We start from the raw sequence: 26,272 nt of genomic DNA, 5'->3' as shown, positions 1-26,272 counted from the left end.
TCTTATTGAATATTGTCTTTGTGGAGGAAGCAAGATGTTTTTTCTCCATACGCTTCTTTCAGGGCAAAGTACCATCAAGGAACTTTGCATGAAACCAATAAGGAAGACTTCCATATTCTCCTATAGTTAATAAGAAAGGAAAAAAGAAACCATTTTCTGAAATATTGAAAGAATAAGACTTAAAAAACCCTCATTTCAGAAGATAAAGAATAGTGGCAAATATGAACAGCAGAAAGAAGAAAAATAAAACGTGTCTTTCAGCCTGTCATAATTTCCTGGAAAGCAGAACAAATTACAAAGCTTTCCTAGGAGGAAGCAGCAAAAAAATTACTGCTTTCCAGTGTCTATCTGGAAAGCAGAAGATGTTTCTGCTTATGTAAGTAAACATGCACTTCTTGCTTAAGCATTTTTGAAAATCCCACTCAGAACATGGCCCAACAATTAATAGATAACAGCAAATTACTGTCAAAAAAATAAAATAAAGTCTCCAAATAATAACAGCACCCTCCACCCTACCTCAGACCCTGCCCACATCTAATCAAACAAAAATGCATCACAAGTATGGTAGGGTATAAAAAAATGAAAGAAAATGTAGAATATACCAGACAATATGTAACATGAAACCACCCTGGCATATGTAGCTGTTCAAAGACAGTTTTTATTTACATGATCATTTCCCACATGATCCCTACCTCATTTAGATACTGTGTACTGGAAAAAGACATAATTATATGTTCCAAATGGCTAAAGTTCATTTGAAGTGCTCCAAAATGTTGATAGTCAAAATTGAAATCATTGGAAACTTTGCTTTGAATTAAACTTTTGGGAAAATGCTAAGAATACTGGAAAAATATAGTTGTCTTCTTAACTTCTTACATAGGACATAAAAACTGGTCAACACTTTTGTACATGCTGCCTAACACTGGTGACCAAGTTCCATAGTAAAGTGAGGATAATATAACATCACCTCAGAAAACCATTGTAAGGATTCCCAGGCTGCTGACAGCCTGGAAGAGGGAAAATACTCTGAATGAAGACTCCAGAGTAAAATTCTTATGAAAATTAACAATTCTTTTTTTGCTAAAGATTTGCTTGCTATAGAACAGACAGGATTAGATAGGACAGGTATAGAACAGCTAGGTCAAGATAAGACCCCATAAATATTGAAAAGAAATAATAATAATTAAAAACAAACAAACAGAAAAACCACAAAAAATGTTTAATGGATCTGTTTCAGCATCACGTAGAAATGACTGTAGGCAACCATTCTAGACAGTGATATAAGCAATTAAATTTGCTGCTTTCTGTTTATGATACATAGTTATCATGCTTTTAGTGCCAAACATATGTCACTCACAGTAGGATTTTTTTCTCCATAAATGTAATATTGAATGTTCAGGTACTTGATAAAAAATTAATAGAAACATAGAATTTTAAGATTGTTTGTATTGGAAGGGACTTACAAAGATCATCTTGTCCAATGCCCCTTTTGTGGACAGGGACACCTTCCACTTCCCATACTGGCACTGATATTGTTCCATATCTGTATTAATGACATAGGCCTTGGGACTAGGTGCACCCTCAGCAGGTTTTCAAGTGACATGAAGCTGACATGAAGTTCAACAAGGCTATATGCAAGGTCCTGTGTCTTTTTCAGGGCAGTCCACGAGATCAATATAGATTGGGTGATGAACAAATTGATGGCAGGTCTCTAGAGAAGAACTTGGAGATACTGGTGGATACAAAACTGGACATGAGCCAACAATGTGTACTTGCAGCCCAGAAAGCCAGTTCATTCAAATGAAGTGTGACAAGCAGGTCAAGGGAGGAGATTCTCCATTCCCTGCCCTTAGATTCAGGAACTCAGAAGACTGGGGAAGAACAATTGCTGAGGAAAAAAAAAGTGAAATACCACAGTTTTCTCCGTATCACTTGTCACTAGATACCCTGTCTCATTTGTAGAGGAGGTACAATTTATTTTCTTTTCCTTTTTTGACCTATGTAACTGCAGATTGTTTTATTATTCCTCACTTCTCTCGATATATTTCCAGCTCTGCCATAGCTTTCCTGATCCCACCCTACACTTTCAGGCAGTTTTGCTATGTTCTTCCCAGCATGCACAGCCTTCTTCCATGCCATAAACATTTCCATCTTGTATTTCAATTGAACCCAGAGGTTCTTTCTCTACCATGCTGATCTCCTCCCTTATCATCCTTGTAGTCCAAGTCAAGTCAGTCTTCTGGAGTGTTTATCAGTATGGCACTATCTAGAATAGACATTGCTTTTTGCCTTTGGGAGTACATCTGTAAGTTTTAACTTGGAAATTAAAAAAATCAATGTACCAAATTTTCCTGTCAGTACCAATTAGTAGCTCAGATACAGAGATAAAAGCATTGAAGTACAATTCTTCTATTTCTAATCTTGCACAAGCACAGTCATTCATTGACACTAATATGAAATTCAAATGTCTGTGTTTTGTTTCTGGGGAAATGAAAATTGTTTTCAACTTATATGTGCTCTAAATACAAAATAAATCATCCAATTTTACAACAAAGCCAGTACGAATTTTAGAGGCATTAAAGACCTTTTTTCAGTGCCATTTTTTGCAAAGGAGATCTATGCAAATGCATACAAAGAGAAATCTTCTCTAGTTTTGTTTAGACTAGTCAATAGAACAAACATCAGACTGATTTGAAAAGGTAATCCACAGCTTATAATTTTTTCCTGGTACATCTAATGCAAGGGCTGCAGGATGTCTGTTCTATAAGCCATAAGATACATTTATTTATCTTTGTCTATGCATAGGAAGGGCAACACTAACTTCAAATAAGCTAAAAATTTCCTTACACTCCTGAACATTAACATGAACATTGTTCAACTTCTCAAATTAATTTTAACTATTTGATGATCTAAGGTAAATGAAAAATAGCAAAAATTTCCTCCAGTCCTCTGACAGTTTGGTCCCAAAAAGAAAGAATAAATAATTTAATGATCCTAAAGCAACCTGTCTGACTTTTAGCACTTCAAAAAACACCTACAAATGCAGTAAAGGGAGGGAGGATGAGTTAGTGACAATGAACTCTGTAAAGATTTTGGCAAGCATTATAATGGAGAAGGAAGGTGAATGTACAGACCAGGTACCCTTCTCAATCTGGAAACAGGGACAGAAAGACTCCATGCTATGAAGTGACATCTCCTTGATTTTCTCTCTCTTTTCTCGCCCTTCTCTGTCTGTAACTTGGTCATTCCCACCATCTGTTGAAGTGGGCAGAATGGTGATAACAGCTGACCCACAACCTCCCTGCAGCTTCTGGGCAGATATTGCTTACACAGACAAAAACAGTTCAAATATTTGTTCAAACAATGGAAATTAATTTCATTTATTCATTTCAGCTTAGCACAGATTTTGAAGTTATTTGCAAGATTCTTAAATGATAGTTTGGATTTTACACAATAGATCATAACTATGAACTCCATCTTTGTACCAAGATGAAAAGTGTCTTAGAATTCTAGACTCATTGCATTCATTGACCTACTTATTCTTTATAAACACAAATTAAAGAATGTCTATTTAAATTCCAACAGTGAAAGAATTACCAAATAAATTAAAACTGAATTTTATCTTTTCAAAAAGGATCTGTACAGGTGATACTGTAAATTTAAACTGTATTTGCATCATCTATATGTCAATGCAGTTCCATTGACTTGCATGCATTTTTCTGAAAATTTAGCCATTTCAGAGAAAAAGCAAAAGAAGTTCAGTTGATACAAAAAGAGTAGTTATATGACAATCAGCTGGAAAATGTTTTCACATTGCAAATGCATCCTTTTCATTCAAGATAATGCCAAAAATTGCAGTGGCAGCACATTGAATCTTCAAGTCATGGGGAGGAAGAAATTATTTCTTCATACTTCTAGTAAAATATATGTTTATTTGCTCACATATTCAACTCAGTCTTGGTCTCTAAACAGACCTAAATATTTGTAAGAAGCCCTTGACTTAATTTGCCCATAGTTTTTTTGTTGTTGTTTTTGTTTGTTTGTTTGTTTTTTGTTATTTTTAAGAGTCAATTTGAGTCTTAAATTTGGATCCTTCTCAATACAAAGAAAAAAATATTTTAATTGCACAGAGACTATACCTTGAACTGGAATTTGCTTTAATATTTTTAGGATTTGTGAAGAACTAAATTAGAGAGGACAAGACTAGTAAAGGTATATATTGTCTGTACATTCATCTAATTGCAAATTTTAAGTAAATACCAGAAGAAATAAGCTACAACCCTGAAAGCTCAAGTTTTAACCTGTATGTTATATAATTTTCAACAAATATATTTGCTAAGAAGAGTGAGAGAGTTTTCTAAGCTTTGGGAAACCAATTAAGTTTTCTTGCAAATCTGCAGGACTTAATATAGATTTAAGGAATTCATAATCTATCAAAGTTAAGCTTACTTTCCTACATGTCATAATTTCAGATCATACCACACTGGAATTTATAAACTTCTCTGAAAGCATCATACTTCATTATGCAATGTTTCTATATTGTTTCAAAGATCATATTTAACTCGGAATAATGCAAAAAAAAAAAAAAAAAGCCATTTCTTTGGATACTAATTTTAATGTAAGCATTATAAATCCATTTACAGGGTGAATTATTAAACATTATAAATTCAGATCACAACTGATACCACTTCCACTGACTGACCTAGCAGGTTAGGCTGTTTAAAAGAACAAGAAAACCTAAGTCACTTGTCTTCCTAAATTGTTACATATCATGGGATTAAATCCTTAAAACATATTTCTGAACTTGCTGTTTTACTTTTGTCAAGTAAATTTTAAAATGCTCTCTGTATAAGTCCTTAAAATTTAAATTTTTTTTTTCAAGTATTTAACATAGTGCCTTCTAACGAATGGTATCTGTCAATATCGCAATATGATAGCATTCAAACATTTGTTATCTGAAAATGCAGAACATCTGCTATTTTGTAACTTAGCAACAACACTATGCAATAATTTTGCCTTCTCTCCTCCCCCCTTCATTATTATGCAAAATATGTGCAGGACAAGAAATGCTTGGAGAAAAATTGTTCCTGCACTGAGATATTTTGACACGAAAATCTTTTCTCATCAAAAATGAAAAACACCTTGTCATTCATTTCTAATTACAGCTTTCGTTCTGTCAGTACAAAAAGAAACTAACTCCCTGTGGTGATGTCATACACTGACATTTACAAAACTACGTTGGACTTTGTCTTCTCTCGGTCTTTGCCAAAATCAGTCAGTGTCAGCACTGATATACACTGATAAAGAGAATTTAAAATTATGAACATTAATTGTGTTTAAAGCCAAGGAAACTGCATTATGCTTTTTGATATTAATAGCTGCTGAATCATCTAAAACAATGGAGAAAACTTCATTGTATATTCCTACTTTTAGATGCCAACACATTAAACTGAAGTGACAACAGAGATTTAACAGTCCAAGAATTAATCTGAATAGATGTAAACTTATTAAAGATTAAAATGAACTATTTAGTGTTCTGCAATTAGTGTTAACATTCAGGCTAAAACTACCAGTGGGAAAATACCAGAATGGAAGTGGCAACCATGTGAGAATGTAAAGCCTCAGAGAAATTCTAATCCTGGCCAAAACAGCATTAGAGAGTCTAATTCAGACTAATGATGAAGCCATATTAGCATAAATCAGAAAACGAGATAAATAAATCCCCTTGATTAGCTTTACTTAACATAAAGTCAGTTATTAGTTTTCTGAAAATAATAGAAAATACTTGTATGAGTCTAAGCTAGAGGTTTATTTTACATTTTATTAGGAGTTATCTGCAGCTGTCAAGATAGCTACAGCAACAAGAACTTTTTCACTCTTGACATAATTGTCCAATAAGCATTCTTGGTAATTTCAAGACCTTGTAACTAAGAAATCCAGCTATGAAGTTATTGTACAATCTCCCAGTTATTAACTCAGCACAGATATGAAACATGTTTAAATGACTATGGTTTATGATATTTTCATAGAATCATAGAATACCTGTTGGAACTGACCTCAAAGATCATCTGGTCCAAACTTTCTTGGAAAAATCATGATGCCCTGGCACTCTGTCCATTTGAATCTTAAAATTATCCAGTGTTGGGGAATCCATCAGTTTCCTAGGAATTGCTTATTGTTCTTATTTTTAAAAAACTATCTTCTTGTGTCCAATTGGAAACTCCCCAGGAGACAGTCACCTTTAATGTTAGAGACTTTTCTCAAGGAGGGCATGAGATACAAGCACTTTATTCCAGACTATGCACATGCATACAGAATACTTTGCTTTCAAAAATCAAAAGCATCAGTGTTTTTTTAAATAGGATTTAATAAAAAGGGCCAAAAGGAGTTCTTCATCAAGGTAGTAATACTAAAATTTCTATCCTGATTCTAGTGTATATTTGTTTTGGTTTTGGATTTTATTTTTTTTCAATTGCATCAAAGCCCAAGGTTAAAAATAATTTCTAATAGATTGTAGAGCTTTGTGGGGTTTTTTAATAAATATGTATATACATAAATACTCTGAAATGTCTGACTTATCATATAAACCTTACTTGCCAGATGAATATCAGACTCACTACATAATAGAACATAACATATATATAAGTGGAGCATGGAACAGCAGCTTGGATACCTCTGCCAACTTTTATATTGGGGACAACTTCATGTAATCAGTCTAAGGGTTGTGTTTTGTTTGGGTTTTTTTAAATTAGTATTCTGCAGTTTCATTACATTCTTTCCACAGAACATTTCTTAGGCAAAGAAAGATTTGGTCTTCTGCATTTTAGATGTGTGTCCTTGTTGAACAGTCACCTGCAGAGTGGTTGAGCAGATCAACACTCCCACTGAGTTTACTGTCAGCAGGAACTGTTTGAGGGGGAACTCAATCCTCTTATCCAGGTCATCAATAAAGGCTTTAAACACAACTGGCAGCAGTAGAGTGGGGAGCCCCACTGTTGACCTGCCACTAGCTGGATGTAGCACCATTCACCACCATCCTCTGAGCCCAGCCATCCAGCCAGTTTTGAACCCACTGAAAAGTGAACTTGTCCAAGCCATGGCCTGTCAGCTTTTCCAGGAGAATGCTTGTGGGAAACAGTATCAAAGGCTTTACTGAAGTCCTTTACAGGTAGACAACATCTACAGCCTAGTGCACAGAGCCACCTCACTGCCTCTTCTTCCTCATCTGTCCTATCTGGAGAGCTTGTAGCAATCCATAGCAGCACTCCAGGCACAGGAGTCATTCCACCATGTTTGTGTGATGGTGACTATGTCATAGATTTCCTGCTGCACAATGGCTTCCTCTAGTTCCTCCTCGTTATTACCCACACTTTGTGCAGACGAACTTCTGCTTAGCCGCTGATTTCAATCTCAATACTGACCTGTTGCTTGTGGCTCATCTCTAGCCAGCCTGATCTTGTCCCCTTTTCCCTTCAAACCTAGTTTTAAGCCCTCTCAATCATCCCTGCGAACTCATGGGCTAGAGTCCTTCTCTCCCATTTAAATAGGTGAATACTATCTGTCTCCAGCAGGTCTGGTGCCATGTAAACATCCCCATGATTCAAAAAGCCAAAATTCCACCAATGGACCAATCTTTAAGCCATGCATTGATTAGGTGGCTTCTCCTCCTTCACATTCTTCCTTCCTATTGAAGTGATTGAAGAAAACACCACCTGTGCTCCTCTCTCTTCAACCAGTCATCCCAGTGCCATGAAATTATTTTGATTGCCCTAGGACTTCTTAACCTTCTCACTGCTGACTTGGACAACCAGAATTTGGTAATAATCAGAGAGCTAAATCAGTCCAGGGAGTGTCCTAGTACTAGAAAGAAGATTTCAAAAAAACTGATCAGTCTACCCATATGACATTTGTCTGATACATGCATAAAAGAAAAACCTTTGCTGACATTCACACAAACTATAGCAGTTATGAACAAACAGCACTCAATAACCACGAATGGTGCAAACAGGAGTGAAAATAACTTTAGAGTAAAAATTCAGTTTTATTATCTCACGACACTGATTCTGGTTTGTGAGTATAAATGAATTGCATTGATTTTTCTAATCTTTGCAAACAAGCAACTCAACTGAGTTACAAGATGCTTAATCTAAAAAAAAAAATCCCATAGTTATCGCATTATTAAAATCTTAAGATATTCCCAGAACTTCTATTTTTCCAATGCTAACCAATTGGAAAGATATATCAAATAGGTTTCTTTCAATTCAACCTTCTAACAATGCCCCAAAGGCACTAAGTACTAGAACTTCTTAAATAAAAGTATGATGATTTTTAATTAGTTTTGTTAAAAAGAAGGCTTCCAGAAGAAATACCTGTTGCATCTCTAACTCAGCTGTGGTGACAAATGCCAAGATATACAGAGCAATTTTATTTCTCACCCAGCATAATCAATAGAGGTCACGAATTCCAGGGTAGACATTCTCTTGTTGCAGGTGTTCAGCACAGACAGTAATACAGCAAAAGCAAACATATCAACCAGAACTAACATAAGACAGTGAATTCCCTTTTCCACCTCCATAAATTGACACCTGGTAAGTTCTACATGTTAAACTGTTCTAAGATGAATTATAAATCAAGGTACATGTTATTCTAGGAGGTGAAATAAGGGTATGAATTACTTTAGGAAGAGAAAGGGACTTCAGAAACCATTTCCAAGAATAAGCTTTCATTAACTCAGTCAGATATTTTGGTTTTGCACTAAAGCAGCAATAAATGTAACTTAAAAACATTACACATATCAGACTTTTCATAGTGTTAAAGCTCTGAAGCCAGGAACTTTTGTGTGTTTCTTACATAAGAAGAAAACAGACATATCTTTAGCAGTTTCTGGCCAAAAGCAAGACCCTTTAAGGGTTACTTAAACTAATGCAATAATGGTAAAGGGAATGAGTGCTTTTTTTTTAATAGATAATGTATTCAAATAGCCTGTTGAAATACCAAATTTTGCCCCTAATGTTAGGGTCCTAAAGGAGGCACAACTGCATTACATCAGGCCATAACTTTTGTTACTGATCTAAATTTGTCTTCCCTATTGGAGAGCTTCCAAATTCTGAGTGGGATTTGAGGTGTAGAGGAGTGAAACACCAGTGGTGTGTTTCTCTAAAATTTGAATGCAAAAGTTAAATTAGCTCCATGATTAAACAGAAGTGGAAAGAAAAATTGAAGACAGAACAGCCCAATGAAGAAGGACTTGAGGGTACTGGTGGATGAGAAACCAGACATGACCTACCAATGTGCACTTGCAGTCCAAGAAGCCAACCACATCTTGGGCTGCATCCAAAGCAGTGTGGCCAGCAGGTCAGGAGAGAGGTTTCTGACACTCTGCTCTGCTCTGCTCTGCTCTGCTCTGCTCTGCTCTTCTCTGCTCTGGTGAGCACCATGTCCTGCTCTGGGACCCTGAGCCCAGGAAAGGTGTGGACCTATTATAGTGAGTCCAGAGGGGAGTTGACACACCTCTGCTATGAAGATGGGCTGAGAGAATAAGGATTGTTAAACTTTACCTAATGTTTTTTTTATAAATGGTACTTGGCCACTTTTTCATTTGAATTGCTATTGTTTTAATCTGATATATCTAAGGGAATATATCACTAGAATGAGATGAAATGAAGATACTTTTCACAAGTCCAAGTATAATCTAAATTTCCTAAAGGGAAAAGAATATTATAACTAAGTAAAGTTTATAAGCAATTGCTTTTTCAAAAGCTGTCAAATTAAAAGCTCTTACATAACTCTGCTAATATAGAGAAGTCTGGACATACTTGCTGTTAGTGACATTAAACTATTACAATTTTAATTTGAAGTTCAAAACAGAATTAGAAGATATTAACTTAATTAATATTTTATTCATTTTTAAAAGGCACTTTTAGACATAAGGCGGTTGATACTAGTAACACACAGTAATTTTAAAATAGTCTGAATGTTTTAAAGGTGTTGTAATTCTGTAACTACTAAAGAAATTTTAAAAAACCCAATGCATTTCAGAAACTGAAACATGTGTAAATGTGTACAAACATTGGGTTTCAATTTAGTGTAGTCATTTGGGCTGACTATCTCTATAATGTTTGTTGCTTTCTGCTGGTGTTTTTTTTTTAATAAATTGAAATCTTCCTTTGAAAACATAAGGATTTAAATTTTAAAATGTATGTCAGTAGCTCTATTTCATTTCTTTTTGGATTCAAATATATAAATTTCCTGTCAAACAAATTATTCACATTTATTTTAAAAATGCACTAAACCAAACTCAGGAATTATTATTATTATTATTATTATTATTAGTAGTAGTAGTAGTAGTATTAGTATTATTATTGTTATTATTATTATTGTTGTTATTATTGTTATTATTGTTATTATTATTAAATATAATTAATAACAATAACAATAACAATAACAATAACAATAACAATAACAATAACAATAAAACACTGGGTAAATATTTATTACTCTATTCTTGAGATGAACCCAACTACATTTACGATGTATGGCATGTTTCTGTATTTGACAGGAAAAAGAAATTGCTGACAAAGAAACAAAAACCAAATAAATGCTTTCTCACATCTCAAAGCACAAATGACATTAAATAACAATTCCATTCCAGAGTAAATATATCTGATTAACACAGTGACTTAAAGTGATGATTTGTTTTGCAAGAAGCAGTAAATCTATCATTTATTTACATATTGGTAATCACTCTAGGTGAATTGCATAAAGAACACAAAAATTAGGGGAAAGATAAACAAATGCAAATTGGTTATCACAAGGTAAATAGACTTTAATGAATTCTCTATCCTATGTAAGCAACCTTATCCCCATCACTCTACTATGATCTTAAACCAGTGAACATAGTCACACAGATGCTTAACACTGACTTTAAGTCAAAACATTTACAGAACAGACTTTTAAATGCCTTCAACTAGACCCTAATCAATATGCACAGCTTCTTGTTTGTTATCTACAGTGTTGTGGTTACTCCAACACTTGCTTCCAGCAGGTTCAGAGTCCTCCAAAAAAACTGTCTACACACTCCAGCTCACTGACTTTCTAGGCTCTTCTCGCCCTTGCAGGGTAGACACTAAAGTTGGTACAGAACCAACAGAGAGAATAGCAGGCAAGTGGGATTGCTCGCAGTTGGGGTGCTTACATGTTCCACCTACCAGAGAAACCAGTACCTGGGAAAGTGGCAATGGGACTGAACAGCACAATCTGAGAGCCTGTTTGTCCAAATGCTGACAGCCCTAGAGGGGAAGATACCAGCAACTGCTCGATTAAATTGTACACAAGGGAATTACCAAGGAGGTGAGCTTGAAAAGAAGGACAAAAAGACCATGGCAGTTTTAGAATTCCAGAATTGCCCTGCCACCATTGCAATCTCTGTCTAGGGCTGGCTGAATGTTCTTAACACTGGGGCCCCAGGGCACTGGTGATACAGACTGCAATGCAGGACCCACACTTTGTGTGTGCACCCATGGAAGCTCTCTCACCAGTGGATGGGTTGACATGGGTGTTGGCAAAGCCAGAGAATGCAGGCAGCAGTCTCAGTGTATTAAATTCCCACTTCTGAGAATTAGTTATAAAAGGCTGTTCAGAAATTTGAAGAGGTTTCTTACAATTTTATGTATAACCAACATTGTGGTTTATCTTCTGTATTGTGGATATTGATTCTGAATATATGGTCCATTGATTGTTGGTTAATTAGAAGTCATTAATAATTCAATAAACCACTTGGAATCAGATATAAACCACTGTGAGCTGAGCAATTTTTATGTCCAACATTGTTATTGACTTCATCCTCAAAAAATGTGTCTTTGAACAGTTCTAAACATATAGCAGAGAAGGAACATTCAGGAGTTGGAACAGGGAGAACATTTTATGACCCAACATTAAACAGAAGCTTTTAATAGTGGACTGAATTGTGGCAAGAGACTAAAGGTTGTTGAAATCAGAATAATGCAACAGAAGTGACAAATACAACAATGTATTGGTAGATAAATAGTATGGCTGAGTTAGACGGTGACTACAGACTTCACTAATAGGTGTACTAGGTGAAGGCTCTAACAGTTAAACAGGACTCAGATTTCAGCAGATGATTGAGTTATGTTATATTGGAGTAACAGCTCCTTGAAGAAAATCCAAGTGATAAGAAAATGTTTCTATAATGAGAATTGAGAAGTTCTGTTTTGCTAAGTATCAGGATTCAATTTCTTCAGTACATCATATTAAAAGACTTACATGATAAGGATTAAATGCATAATACAAACAACACATACTTTAAATAATATTATTTCACACTAAACCCAGGTTACATTTATTAAGTCTGACAGAGTTACAACACAAAATGCTGTTATACATTCTCTGCAATACCCCATTTTGCAAAACCTTAGCAAGATGACTTCTACAACATGACACTGTAGTGTTGCCAAATGAAATTTTATGTGTAATATTTGTCCAATTTATCCCAACTAGGAATTCCAGATTCCTTTTATTGACAGATACCCTGAGGATGATTTAGATGCTGGTTGAACTGAATTAACTTCTACTATTTCTTTTTATTCATTATAAACAGAGACTCACTGATGAGGCTCAAAGCCAAATGCCTTAGGCATGCTGTGGAGTGTATGGAAGAAGAATGACTTCTTTTCTGAGACTTTCTTTTAAAAAATTAGCATCTTGGAATGGCTGTTTCACAAATGACAAGTTTTATAAGCAAAGTTAACAATAAATAAATCATGCTCTCTAATTCATGCATGAATTTCTAACCTTGTACAAATGGATTTGAAAAATGCAAACTCATTTTTTGTGAAAAGTGTATTTTTATACCATGTAAAATGTAAATATTATCAGCTAAATAGACACTGCTGCATATGAATCTGACAATTCCATTTCTAAGATCAGTACAGTTGCATTTATTTTAATGTGCAAATTCCAGATTCTCATGTAACTGAACATTCATTTGTCTGGAAGACTGAATTTATGTGGGCACTAATTTGTCATGGATAATGAATGCACTATGCAAGAAAAACACACATTTTTTCTATATAATCCAAATTATTTTTAAATTTAGCAACATGACTGATTACTTATGTATGACAATTACCATGTTTTAAAATGGGGTAATTTTATAGTTACTTATATTGATGTCTTAAGAATTATAATTATTTAATTTGTTTTTATCGGGAACATCTATACAGACAAATACATATATACTGATAAATTTCATACAAGTACAAAAATATTAAAGACAAACATTTGGGTTTTAAATGATGCAATTCTTCATCCCCAGTTGAATTATTACTCTTTTCCTGTATTGAAAAACAAGCTTCTTCTACAAATTATGATCTACATATGAGAGTTTTAATCATGCTGATGACTTGGTATATACTCAGTAGGATAATGGTATTTGCTCATTTTTCTTTTTACAAAAGGAAGAAATAAAAATAAGCAATAAAACCAATATTCATAATTCTCTTATTATTCTATTCATTAAATATATGTTTCATAGGAAAAACAAAGGCAGAAGTGGCAGTTCAAGTTTAGTTCTGAACAATACCAACACAATATAATTCTCACACAATCTCTTTCTTATATATATAGTTATGAAATTTTAAGAAATTAGATATTTGTTTGTCCGATTCCTATTTAATTTTGTGCTCTGGTCCTCATACCATTGTAATGAGTTAAAAGTTTACAATGTGTGGAATGATTTCTATTTGCTCATTGGTTTGGGTGATTACTTGACTGGTACTGCTGTGTATAGTTTTTCAGTTTATTTTCACAATTTATAGTGAGTCACTTGTTTCCCAATTAACATTATATTCTCAGTCATTCTGTGAGCTCTCTTGCATTTGTCTACAGATAATGAATGTTCATCTATCAACTGATACTGCTCTAATTATATCCTTTTCTGAGGCTTTTCTGTCACCCTTCCTTTCCTACTCCACTCTCAGATCCTAAAATGGAGTTTAGCTATGAAGGGAAAATTACAACTACAGTGGTCATTTTTGACTGATGAATGAGCTCTAATGGAGGGAAAGAAGGCTCAACTAACAGAAGGAGTTAAGCTGTTTGAAGGTAGAGATGCCGAAGACAGAAGGCTACTTTGCAAGGGAGTGAAGCATTTCTGAGTGCTGATATAAGGAACAGCCTCAGCATTATCCTTTAGCCATCCTGGGATGAGAGCACTTAGGAGCCATGTTTCACAGCAGATGTGGACTGGAGGATGGACCCAAGGATGCCTGGAGTGCCCCATACTTCTTGGGTCTGGTGCAAAGGTATAAAAGGTTTCTGCTTATGATGCACCTCTGCAGACTACATGTAGAGTTGCATATTATAGTAGGACTCAGCACATTGAATTGTTTATTACTTTTTTAATAAAAGCAATATATGTATTTGAACACAAATATATATCTTAATATATATTTTTAATATTTATTTTTAATATATATTTATATATATATATATATATATATTTGAGCACAAATGCATTTAATTCGCCTCAAGGCATACCATGAAAATTCCCCAAGAGTTAGCAAACTGATTAGTCACTCTAGAGTCTTAAAAAGTTTAGCTTGCTCATTTGTTGTGCTTGGTTTTTTGGTTTGTTTTTTGGTTGGTTGGGTTTGGGTTTGGTTGAGTTTTTTTTTGTAAAATATTTTTTGTAAAATATTTATTTGTAAAATACACAAGAAGGGATATTCTGTACCTTCTATTTCCATGCTATCTCACATTTTCTAGCTTTTCTTTAATCCATATCTCTACTCAGTCCAAATTAACTTTGAAGTAATTTTTGCTTTTTTTACTGAAAACTAATGTGCTCACTCCAAATTTCCTGCAGTAGCAATAGACATTTTGTCTTTGAAAAGAATACACATATAGAATTTTTATAGGATTCTACTTCTCAGACAGACTGTATGCTCTTCTTCAACTTTCTATAAATCTCATGGACATATGCAACCCTTGGCACCACTGAAAGCTTTGATATTAACTATAGTGGAATTTGAACTAGGTTTTCAGCTGGTGGTTTTATTGACTTTCTACTTTCAAGGACTTTTTAAACATGGAAACTAGTAATTCAGATTTTCAGCTAAATTGCCCGTTGTTCCACCTTTCCTCCTAGTCTAGCTATTTGGATCAAAGATTCTGTTTCTACAAATAATTATATAATTAGCCTGTAAAATATTTAAGAATCTTCATAAGTATTTTTATTAGATGGGTCATTGAAATGGGAGAGCTAGAACTGTTGATTTATCAGCTGAATGAGAAACAGAGGAATTTGAAGACTGTGGTTTGTAGCTACTCTATAATGAGAAAAGCATTCTGCGACTTTTCTATATTACTTACAGTCTCTTGAGTTCCTTCTCAGCATTAGCTATATATTTCCTGCAAGCAGTATTACTCATGGGACATAGGAAACACATTTTCATACAACTGCATATGCTGGCTGAGACTTGAACCCAGCTGGAAATGTTTCTGAGTCCCTAAATTACAGAGAATAAGTTTTGTACTTCCATTGTTTCTGTACAGGGATTATTGTCCTCATCAAATGGAGTTCCTTTCCCATCTCCTCTCAAAGTTATCTAATTTTCATTAGTGTATGATTTACAGAGAAATTATTTTAATTTTTATTATTACTTGTTGTATTTATCTTAGTAAATACTATGAATTAGTTTTCATCAAGTATGTGAAATAAATAATTCCTGCATATAATAAAAATGGCAATGTTCAGTGAGGGGGAAAACTGAATCAAATAAATAGCACTAAGGTTTCTCTACCTCACATATCAATCAGCTTACTTTCCAAATTTGAAAAAGGCAATGGGGCAATTCCTTTTTTACTAATCTATGGATAACAGGAGAAAGCTCTACTTGAAAATTTGAATAACAAAAATAGTTAAATAAGACCTACGGATCAGTATATATCAGAAACTGAACACATCTCTTTAAGTTAATTATAAAAAACATGATATATTAAAAGAAAATTAGAGCAGTAATTGATTTTGAAAATGACCTTTTATAGAAATACATATGAATTTTTGATGGGTGGGAGCAATATGGATACATCAAAGTACTACAGATACAAGAGAAATGCTCAGAGGGTAGCCTTGAATGTGAGCTCAGAGACCGTTTGCAGAAGTTTGCATAGCCAATGTCACCTTTGCGTAAACTCCAGAATAAATACCAGCAAAAATTGAAGCTCTACCTAAAGAAGAAAGAGCTTTATCCACCATATTTATATCTCTAGCAATTCCTTCACTATAGGATATTATCTCTATAGGGAAGTAGGTAAGGGGATTTGGATGAATAGAATGCATTTTCCTATGCTGCAGAGTCCAGCCAATTATGCTACTGTAGATGCATCAGGCCTGCATACAGAAACTATGATATTCCACTGCTTTTCTTTTCCTAAGTTTGAAAATTGAAAATATTTCTTTTTCTTTGAAAAAATAAGACAAGTATTTACCTTGCATTTACTATGGAAAACTAAATGAAGTTATCTCTCTTTTAAGTGAGTCTTGCTTTGGAATGGCTGACACTTGCCAGTGCCTTTCTATTTCCCTTCTACCTCTCCTTAGGATGTCTTGAAACCTTGTGTGTTTCTGTAAACCAAGGACTTCAGTTTAAACTAACTAATTTGGATTGAAAGATTTTCAATATCAAATTTTGGAAGTAGAATTTTGTTACATAAAACATCTGAAACACTAACTAGGATTACTGTTGCAAAATTTAGATGTTGCATTTTACTTGCTAGAAATAGTCATTTACTTAAATTTGTTTTTATACTGCCTATTCATCATAAATAATTCAAGTATAAAATCTGTAAAATATTCCTTGCAGTTTAAATATGTTAACATATCACTTTTATTTGCTTACTGTATGAAAAAGTTCTGCTGATGTTTATTTTCATTTTCCATTCAGGAAAGACTTTTCTTGAAGGAGAGGCTTTCAAAGCCTAGCAAAAATGGGAATAGAATATCAAAAGCCTTGTTTTACAATATTCAAGAGCACCACTTCTTTATTGCATGCAATTGCAGAAACTCTTCTTTGAAATCCAAATGTATTCAGCCTATCAGGTAACATTTCCATGCAGGCTATTCATCAACAGATGTGCTTCCTTCCACATTTTATTATTTTGTAAATAAATTAGTTATTTATTTCACCAGTAATATTGAGATCTTCTGGTCAAAGCATTATTTTTCATCCACAGAGATATGAGTTGTGAGATTGAGATGTGAGTAATAAAGATTATATAGTTATGGCAGACTATGTTTAGTAATAACGAATTTACTTGGTTTTTTTCTTAAAAAATGTAGACTTAAAATTTCACTTGCCATTTACAAATAAATAAGTATGTAAATGTAGCATCTGAACTGGGATTATATTTAAATGAATATTCAATTACAATACACTTGAGGTAATGGGGTTAAAATTAATTTTTAATTTTTGTGCATAAAGAACTTAAATCCCAGAATACCTAGTGATATTTTAAGAAAACTCTGACCCTCTTTCATTTTACATTGAGATTTAATTGAACGTGGAGTAAAAGAAAAGAAGCACTATAGCACATTTTTCCTCTTTAATTCTACAATAAATGGTGAACTACAACTTTCATTTAAAATATTGTAGTACAACTTTCACCTTTAAATCACAAAGACTACACACTATTTTTTTAACATAAAAGAGACACTTCAAGCTTTTAAAGTTCCTTAAAAAAATAGTACAGTCACTTATTCACAAGATCTATTGACTGTAACTCTTGTGTCTCATATAGAACCACTCTTCTTCTTTTCTGGCTAGAAATAAACCTGAGAGAAATCACCCTATAAATATTTTCCCTTCTGAGATATTTGCATTAGGATGATACACATTTTTCTTCTGAATATACAACCTTTTCATTCTTGCCTCTAGAAGGAACACAGTGAGCAGCCTACATGTCTTTCAATTTTGGAATCTCAAACAAGGAGAGAACACCCCCACCAAATGCAATGGGCAAGCAGGAGATAAAGCCAAGGGAAAGTTGTGCAACAACAACAAAAAATGATTATGCACTAAGAACTGTGTCTCATAAGAGACAAAAGGGATGAAACCAGAAAGTGCAAAGAGAAAAAAAAAAGGATAATAAGCTTGGGAGTGATGTGTAAAGCCATGTCTTTCTTTTGCCAAATTGCTGATAGAAGATTAATTTTTATCAGTTTTTTAAGGAGTTCTTCAGTATGTTCCCTGCCTTGAAGTTGTTGATTTGATGGCCTTCACCTTCTCAGTTTGGTTTTCTGGGAAAACAGAGGCATGCGTGAGAATCTGTTTTCAACGAGAGTATGTGGAACACTCCCATTCAGCTATTTCATTTTGGAGCATGAACTGGGACAATTCAGGCTAATTTTAAAGCAAGTAAACAAGGATGTCTTTTACATCAATGAAAAGTTTCATTTTGCTTTTTTACTCTAATAGACAATGCAATATTTACCCAAAACTGTAGCTATGCAAATAGCACCAAAAAATGCAACCAGAGAATTCTCCTATGAAAATAAATTATATCAATATTGTTCTTACCTTAATTTTTAACTTGCTCTGATGTTTCTGATTTTGGGAATTTTAGGAGAAGTTACATAATATCCTCTCTCAAGAAAAAATTATCATCCCTTTGGATGCATATTTCTGAAGCTCAAATTCTGTTTATGGTACATCAGCAAGAGTCTGATCCATTCATTAAAGTTTGTCTCAACCAAAACAAAATAGTACCAATTGAATCATGCTTCTAAATATTGTCTTATGAAGATAAAGGCTGCTTAATTTCCCACTTTTCCAAGAACCTTCATATCTAGAATACTGCATCCAATTTTGGTCCATTCTGTAAAAAAGAAGATAGTGACTAACTGAAAAGAGTATAAGGAGATCACAGAGATGGTAGGACTGAAGAACTTGCTCTTTGACAAGAGTCTGAGTGATCTGGGCTTGTTCAATTTAGAACAGAGTTTGCCTTGGAGGGATTTACCAGCAGACCCCAGTACTATGGGGAAGTCATTGAGGAGACATAGCCAGGCTCTGCAAAACAATGCAAACTGGAAAGATGAGACACAAGAAGTATAAATTGAAATAAGAGAGGTTCATCTGAATATAAGGAGAAGATTTCCACCATAAAGACAGAGAGGCAGTGGCACAAGCTGAGAGAGGTTGTTCATTTCGCATCTTTGGATGATTTCAAGATCCAACTGGATGAAGACCTAAGCATCTTTGTCTGACCCAACTGGATGAAGACCTCACCAGTCCGGCCTGACTTCCTTGGAGCTGACCTGCCATGAGCAGAAGATTGGACTGGAGACTATCCAAGACCCTTTTTCTACCTAAACAACATGATTGTATGAAATTTGTATTTTATACAGAGCTATTTCAGCTTACGAGATTTGGTAGTTACCTAGTTTATTTCATGTGAGAAAATCCAGGCAGACATCAGTTACAAGAAATTATTTTAACGTTGCACAACCAATAAATATGAAGTCTATACTCTTAAAAAGCCCCCTGTGGAATCCCATTAAAAGACATGAAAACCAAGGTAAAAGCCTATTATATGTGTCTGCCAAATTCATTTACATTAACTAATGACACTGTTGACTTCTAAAATTGCTTGTGTCAGGTGGTAATGACAAACTTGATAAGACAGTATCTGCAGAATGTCATTAAATAGTTTGTAGCTCATTTCTATCAGTATCAAATATTAGATTAAGACAATAATAATGTTCATATGAAATTGAAAGAATTTATTAGAAATCCTCTTTAGAAACTCCACTGCATATGTGAAAAAAAGGATAAAAATAGCTTTCATTCTGAGGACTTCAAACAAGAAAAATACTTCTGCTATAATAAGCAAGTACTTAGTATAATGACAATATTTAAGGAGTTGTGCTTCATATTAGGGATGTTTAATGCTTCTTATCAGAGTCTCTCTTATAGTATGTAAAGCTTTAATTTTTGTGTGCATCTGTGGATTTTCTACTATTTTTAAAAGCATTGCAAAAACCAGGAATATATCTCATTTACTAAGAGCTCTTCTCTACATGTCTCTACAATACTTGAAATATGAATTTAGATCCAGGTTTGAACACTGGGACAAGATCAAGATCGGTTGTCAGCTTGTTTCTCCCTCTCTCCTTGTTAGGCATCATGGTATAAGCATTTTCATAGCACTTTATTAGGGATCTTTTCAAATCTAAGATAAAACAACATTTATAAACGTATGCTTTCAAATACTTGTGAAAACTTGAAGTGTAAATGAATGTAATACAAAATGAGAAACATGAATGGCATATGAAGTTGTTCTGAAATGTTGTGCCTGTATAAAGTGTATAATGAAAAGTCTTACACAAGACTTTAGCTCTCTCAATGGTTTTTCATTATCAATTTCAAATCATCAGCTCTCTGAATTTTCTGTACCAAAAAAAGTAATGAAAAATATGTGAGTCTTCAAAAATTACCTTTAGCTCAGGGATTTCTATATCTGTCAATTACATGAATTCCACCTAAGATGGTGATAGCTATATCATATCTGGAAAGGCATGGTCAATGAACTGTCTTCAAGATTCAGTGCTTGTCACTTTGAACATTTGCATTCACTATTCACAAAGTGTGTGTGGCTAAAAATATAAGACTTTCTCCTGCTCACTCATTTCTTAGGAAAGGGTTTGTTTCTGTATACTATCTGCTCCAAATACCATCCACTTGTATCCTTCCCCAATGTGACTGCCTTGTAGGTAATTTTAGCCTGAACAGTAGAACAATGGATGCAGTCTCAAACTGCCAGCTTTGAGACTGGACTAACACATTCACTATGTGGAAAGTATGCATATTTTGCTCTTTATGGAAATTTTAGAGCTGTTTCCAACAAACAATGAAGACTGCTTGGACATTAATGGCTTGTCAGGCTTGACTCATTGCTGCTCTCATGAAAAGCATGGTGCCTCCTCATATCCGACCAGAAGTGGGGGTGAGGCCCTAACACACAACTTTTTATTAGTGAATCCTTCAGCAGAGGGAGGTGGCACCCTCAGTGTAGTGGCTCCATGTGTAGTTCACTCCTGTTCTCACCAGGATTTCTGATGTTGTATCAGCACAAGAATTCACCTGCTTTAAAAATTTAGGCATGCTTTGTGGCTTGCTGTGATTGCAAAGCCAGTCTGATAGCATGCTACCTTGGAAAGTAGAAGTCTTACTGCCTTGAAATTTCCCTTAAATCTAGTATATTGGATTAGCCCCAAAACAGAATGGAATAAAAGAAACAAAACCACAATCTTTCCCACTGTACCAACCAATTAAGCCTTGAATATATGATCTGTAGATAAGCCACAGGGAAGGGAAGGTCACAAGGAGAGAACTGAACCACATCTTTTGCAGTGACTTGTCATTGATAAGGCTTCACTGTAGTGCCAGAGCTTAAGTAACTATTTTAGGATAAATTTTTTTCTTCTTTAGTTCACATTGGTATGTATAAAAGGTTTCTTGTATGGAGACAGTTTTATAGGAGATCTGAAACCTGCATAGATTCAATTTGTTAGACTAGTATTTCTATTTTCCCTATGGTGCATCAACAGAAGGCAGTGAGCCACTATTATGTGTTACATTTCAGATTCTCATTAGCCTGGAGTAAGCGGTAAACATATATATCACAATTTAATCCATCAAATTATGTACTCAGTATTAATTAACTATTAACACTGCTACCTGTGATTCTCCTTCTAGGTTGCTCTCCCCACCTTGAAAAGAAAGTTTTTACTCATGTGAGATGATTCAGCTGCTAGCAAAGTAAGTGATAAACTCCTGTACTTTGCATCCAGCAGGCAAAACATTTTCTATAAGATTGAAATTCGAGCCCTTAATGTATGAAACCAAAAGAATGCTTTTCTCATGAGAATAATTATGTCTGAAATAGATTTCATGGCATTTTCTACCTCTAGTTTTTTTAAATTTTATAATCAAGGGAAAGCTGTTCAGGTGACTTATATGCTCAATGCAGGCTTGAAAGGGCCTAAGTTAGAGAACCAATAGCTATACATGGAAAGCCTAACTAAGTCACTGGAATATAGTAAGTAAACTTTAGTATTACTCCTAACATGATCTTTGCATTGATATGGAAAAAGTATGATTTCTGCAGGAACTTAAATGTGATTTAAAAAACCCAACCCAAAGTAATATATGTAATCTCAAAAATCCTTTTTGAACACTTTAGATTAGGAATTAGCGTGAATAAACAGTAAACTTTAAATTTTAGATCTCTTTAGCTCTTCAAAGTTAAGTAGGTAACATGCAATAGCAAGTTATCTCAAAAGCAGGACTCCCAGGCAGAATGTCTTTTAAAAAATCAGTTTTCTCCAATAGGATCGGTGAAACAATACATGTTCAAGGAGTCAAAATTTCTTTAAGTAATATTTAAATGCAAGCTCCTTTTATTCATGGTAAAAATTGCATAGTGTGATTTAAAGCTTCTTGGTTCTCAAAAAATGATGTGAAAGATAGAAAAGCAAACAATAAGAATACAATCTAGAATCATCAATTTTATTCTCAAAGAAATAATACTAAAATCATGAAAAGATCAAGATCCTGAACACCATTATATTGACTGGTAGTAAGACTTTCTCACTAGGACTCATGAAGCTCATGCAGCCGAAAAGTAATGCTGTTTCTTTTTTTTGCAAGGACAAAGTTCCTGTGGGTAGCTTTACAAGTCTATTCGTTGAAAAAATGGCCTTGTTTGATAAGGAGAATTGTCCCCATGGCACATGAACTGTGAGAAGGCCAGAGTCAGTAAGGAAAATTCAAAATCAGTTGCAGCAGAGCAGCAACCTAAACTATCAATTTTCAAAATAACGGAGTCATTATTTAACATATGAAGTACTCAATAATGCATTTTTTCCCCTGAATAAATTATAATAACCATTAGAAGTGGATTCAGTAAACACTCTTTCACCGATAATTTTGAGTGAGTAGAATTTCTGGCAGGTATCCAAACAGGTCACCATGAGTAGGATAATGTGGCAATCTGTTATCATTAGCTCTGTTGGAAAGGTTCTGAACACACTAGAGAGAATTAAATGACCTGGAAAACTCAGTCTATGGAAAAGTCTATTGTAGTCATCTCCTTTATTTCCACCTCTATGCATCACTGGAACAGTGGAACAGCAAGATTTGCAATAGTGACAAAGATAAAGGTCATTTTTCAGTTTCTCTTTCATCCAGCACAAACCATTTAAGCACTGTTAAATTCTACACATACAGAAAATGACTATTTTCTGTCAAATCCTTCCGCTCTCTTGGTGTGTTAGTCTATTGAAATCTTCACATTTGGAAGACACTCTAGACTTGTGTTTTAAAAATCACTGCTACTTTTGTTCCTGACCATCATTGTTACAACTGTCAGAATTTCAGATCATGCAAAATAACAATTCAAGACCCCTATATATCCTATTTTAGCTACTGTTTTTCCCAACTGGTATAATTTTTTCCAGCAAAACTTGAAAGAAAGAGCAATTCTTAGGAGCTCTATTAAATCTAATCACTATGCCAAGATCCAAATGATCAAGATACATTCTATAATGAGAATGATAGCTGATTCAAACATGCATGAGTGATGTTTCTATTGTTAATATAAACTTTGCTTCTATTCTCCATTTATTTGAGTAGTTAAGTTTATACAAAGAATGCAACTTTGACCTGCATCAGCTATTCTGATTTAAAAGTTTTGTATGCAAACCTTATTCCTGGAAAATCCAAATAAAGATAAATCTACAAGAATGAAAGAAAAGAAACAGGGGAATCAGCAGAATCTTAGGCAAAATAAAAGAAATATTTTGCACTTTGGAAAAGTGGAGATGAATGATTCATGGACCTCAAAGTTGAGAAAAAAAATCAAGGGACTGTAGTCAGGGAAGCTCAGCAGTTTCCCTAAATCTGTTTTGTTTCACACTATGCACTTACTGAGAGGCTGAGGACATGGACTACCAAATATATGCTTTTGACAGCATATTCTTCACCAGTAAATAAGCAGCTCCTGCTTAGGCGTAAAATTATGCCAAATCTTTCTTCTTTATAGAAGTATTACAATATGTGTTTCACTGGAAATTTATATTATTTTTCAATAAAAATTTCTAAGTTTGAGCACTTTATCATTTATGATAAATGAACCACATGGATTTAAGAAACAGACACCAGACTCAGTTCTGTTCTGTTGCAATAGAGGATGAATTTAACATCCCACACAAAGGCTGACAGGCCAGAAGTAGGTTCTGTCACTTGATATTATAGATTAACATAGAAAGGATGTCTACATAAATGATCCTGAAATATTTGTCAAAACATGACTACCATAAATCTCCAGTCTAAAGACTAACAGAATTCTGGAATAGTATACACAAATATTTAGCCTATAAGAAATTTTGTGAAACAAAAATCCATGGGAAATTATGTCTTTAACATATCTTAAACAATTATGTCTTAAACTTTTCTGTTCTGTAGAATGAAAGATAAAATAATGATTTTTTTCATTTATCTCTTGGGAAAAAAAAAAATCTCTTCCCTTTTCTCTTCCCCTGTTACTTTTTGCTCCTCAAAACCATTAAAGACACTGCTTAGATTCCAGAAAGCCTGCTCTGTGTGTATTCAGAACCAAAATATTTTTATTTTGGTTATAACAAATACCTTTCAATAAATCTTCTACTCTTATAACAGTTTTAGAAAAAGTAAAAAAAACAACAAGTCAAAATTCACCTGTCAATCTTTCCTATGTTTTTAGTGCAATACATTTCCAAGGACAGGAAAATGACTTACACTGTGTTATTTTTAAAATGACACTGTGAATCTACTCATATCAAGTTCATCAGTTCTAATTCAGTTATGTCTTTTGGAGGTCACTGTCTCATTAATTTCTGGTTCTTTGATATGATTCTCAATTAGTTGGGTAGGCAGGTAAAACATCTGACATCCAACAGTGAACTATGAGCTTCCAAATATGTTTGCACAGCCACACATTACACTTTAGCAAGCTCTTTACCTTAACCCATTAATAAACCATAGTTTGAGGTTAAGAATAAAGACTCAACTCAAAAATTAATTAGAGGTGTTCTGAACTACATGATCATGAGTCATTCAGCTATGAAATGATAAATCACACCAGTTAACAGATAACCACACACATTTACTCCATCTTATTTCAATCTGTGGCTGTACTCATGATAAATTTAAAATGAATAACTATCGTTCATCTGAATAGTGAATATCAGATTCAAATGCCTCAAATCTACAGCTGCTGTATCACAATGGTTTGTATCACAACAGGCTCTTGAACATATTCACTTGCTTCATCAATACAAATTTGTATTTATTCAGTACTCTAGCAAGGTACACCCTGAGTTACACAAACCACTTAATACAAGTTGGAAAAACCATAACTCCTAAAAGGGGAATTATCCTTGACCTTCAAGAGGTTTACCTGCATGGAACTTGCTTGTCATTTCAGAGTCCTGCAGCAAACACACCATATTCTAGACCTAGACCAAGCCCCACTGAAAGCTTAGACATGCAGTATAGACTTTGTGACTTGTCTACAGAGATTTCATGTTCAACTAAATATGGCACAGAAATTAGATTTCAAAACCTATCCAGAGCATTCAGGTTAAGAGTATACTGCAGTGACTATTTTAAAACAGTTTCAAGGAGTGGTAAACACTTTCAAAACAGAACCTTTTGCAAACCCATGGTGAGAAATATAACAATATAATCCATAAAACTAGATTTGTTTTATAATCTTTGTTCCATTTGTAACCTTACTCAGTATAAATTGTTTGTGAGAGTATCTGTGTTTGATTTGGACTTTATAAATTAATAAAGGAAAAAAAAAAAAAAAGACAATAAACATATCCCAAAAGCAGTTTTGTCTAAATATCCAGTACCTCAACTTTCCAATTGGCTGTACAGAAGTTCTTCAAAACAGAACTGATCTCCACAGATTATGTCCTGTATGAGTGAAAGCAAACGATTCTCAGGAGCTTCACAGGATCCAATTGTATTAGGACTCCCTTTGCATAATCTATGGGGGAAAAAAAAAGTTACATGTGTGTGTAAAGCTGTTATTGAAGTGTTAGATATCTCAAACCTTCTTCTATGTGGACATATTTTCATTTGCCTTTTTACATTTCATTACTTGCACATTGCTTGATATGACAGTGTTGGTTGGCTGCATGAGT

General features: G+C 34.1%; 1 protein-coding gene across 14 annotated transcripts in view; it reads right to left on the bottom strand.

The window, feature by feature from the left end:
* The window catches only part of CNTN5 (contactin 5), a 592,916-nt gene that overhangs the window by 384,021 nt on the left and 182,623 nt on the right, over positions 1–26,272 (bottom strand). For 12 of the 14 annotated variants that reach the window (XM_072927359.1, XM_072927346.1, XM_072927371.1 and 9 more), the window contains one exon: positions 25,979–26,115. The exons of the other annotated variants lie outside the window; for them this stretch is intronic. The gene's annotated coding sequence lies outside the window, so the exon portion shown is untranslated. The remainder of the gene's footprint in view (positions 1–25,978; positions 26,116–26,272) is intronic. 14 annotated transcript variants of the gene reach the window in all.

The sequence above is a fragment of the Taeniopygia guttata genome, chromosome 1, assembly GCF_048771995.1.
Source record: "Taeniopygia guttata chromosome 1, bTaeGut7.mat, whole genome shotgun sequence".
In the NCBI taxonomy this organism is placed as follows: domain Eukaryota; kingdom Metazoa; phylum Chordata; class Aves; order Passeriformes; family Estrildidae; genus Taeniopygia; species Taeniopygia guttata.
This window is presented reverse-complemented; position numbering and strand designations above follow the sequence as displayed.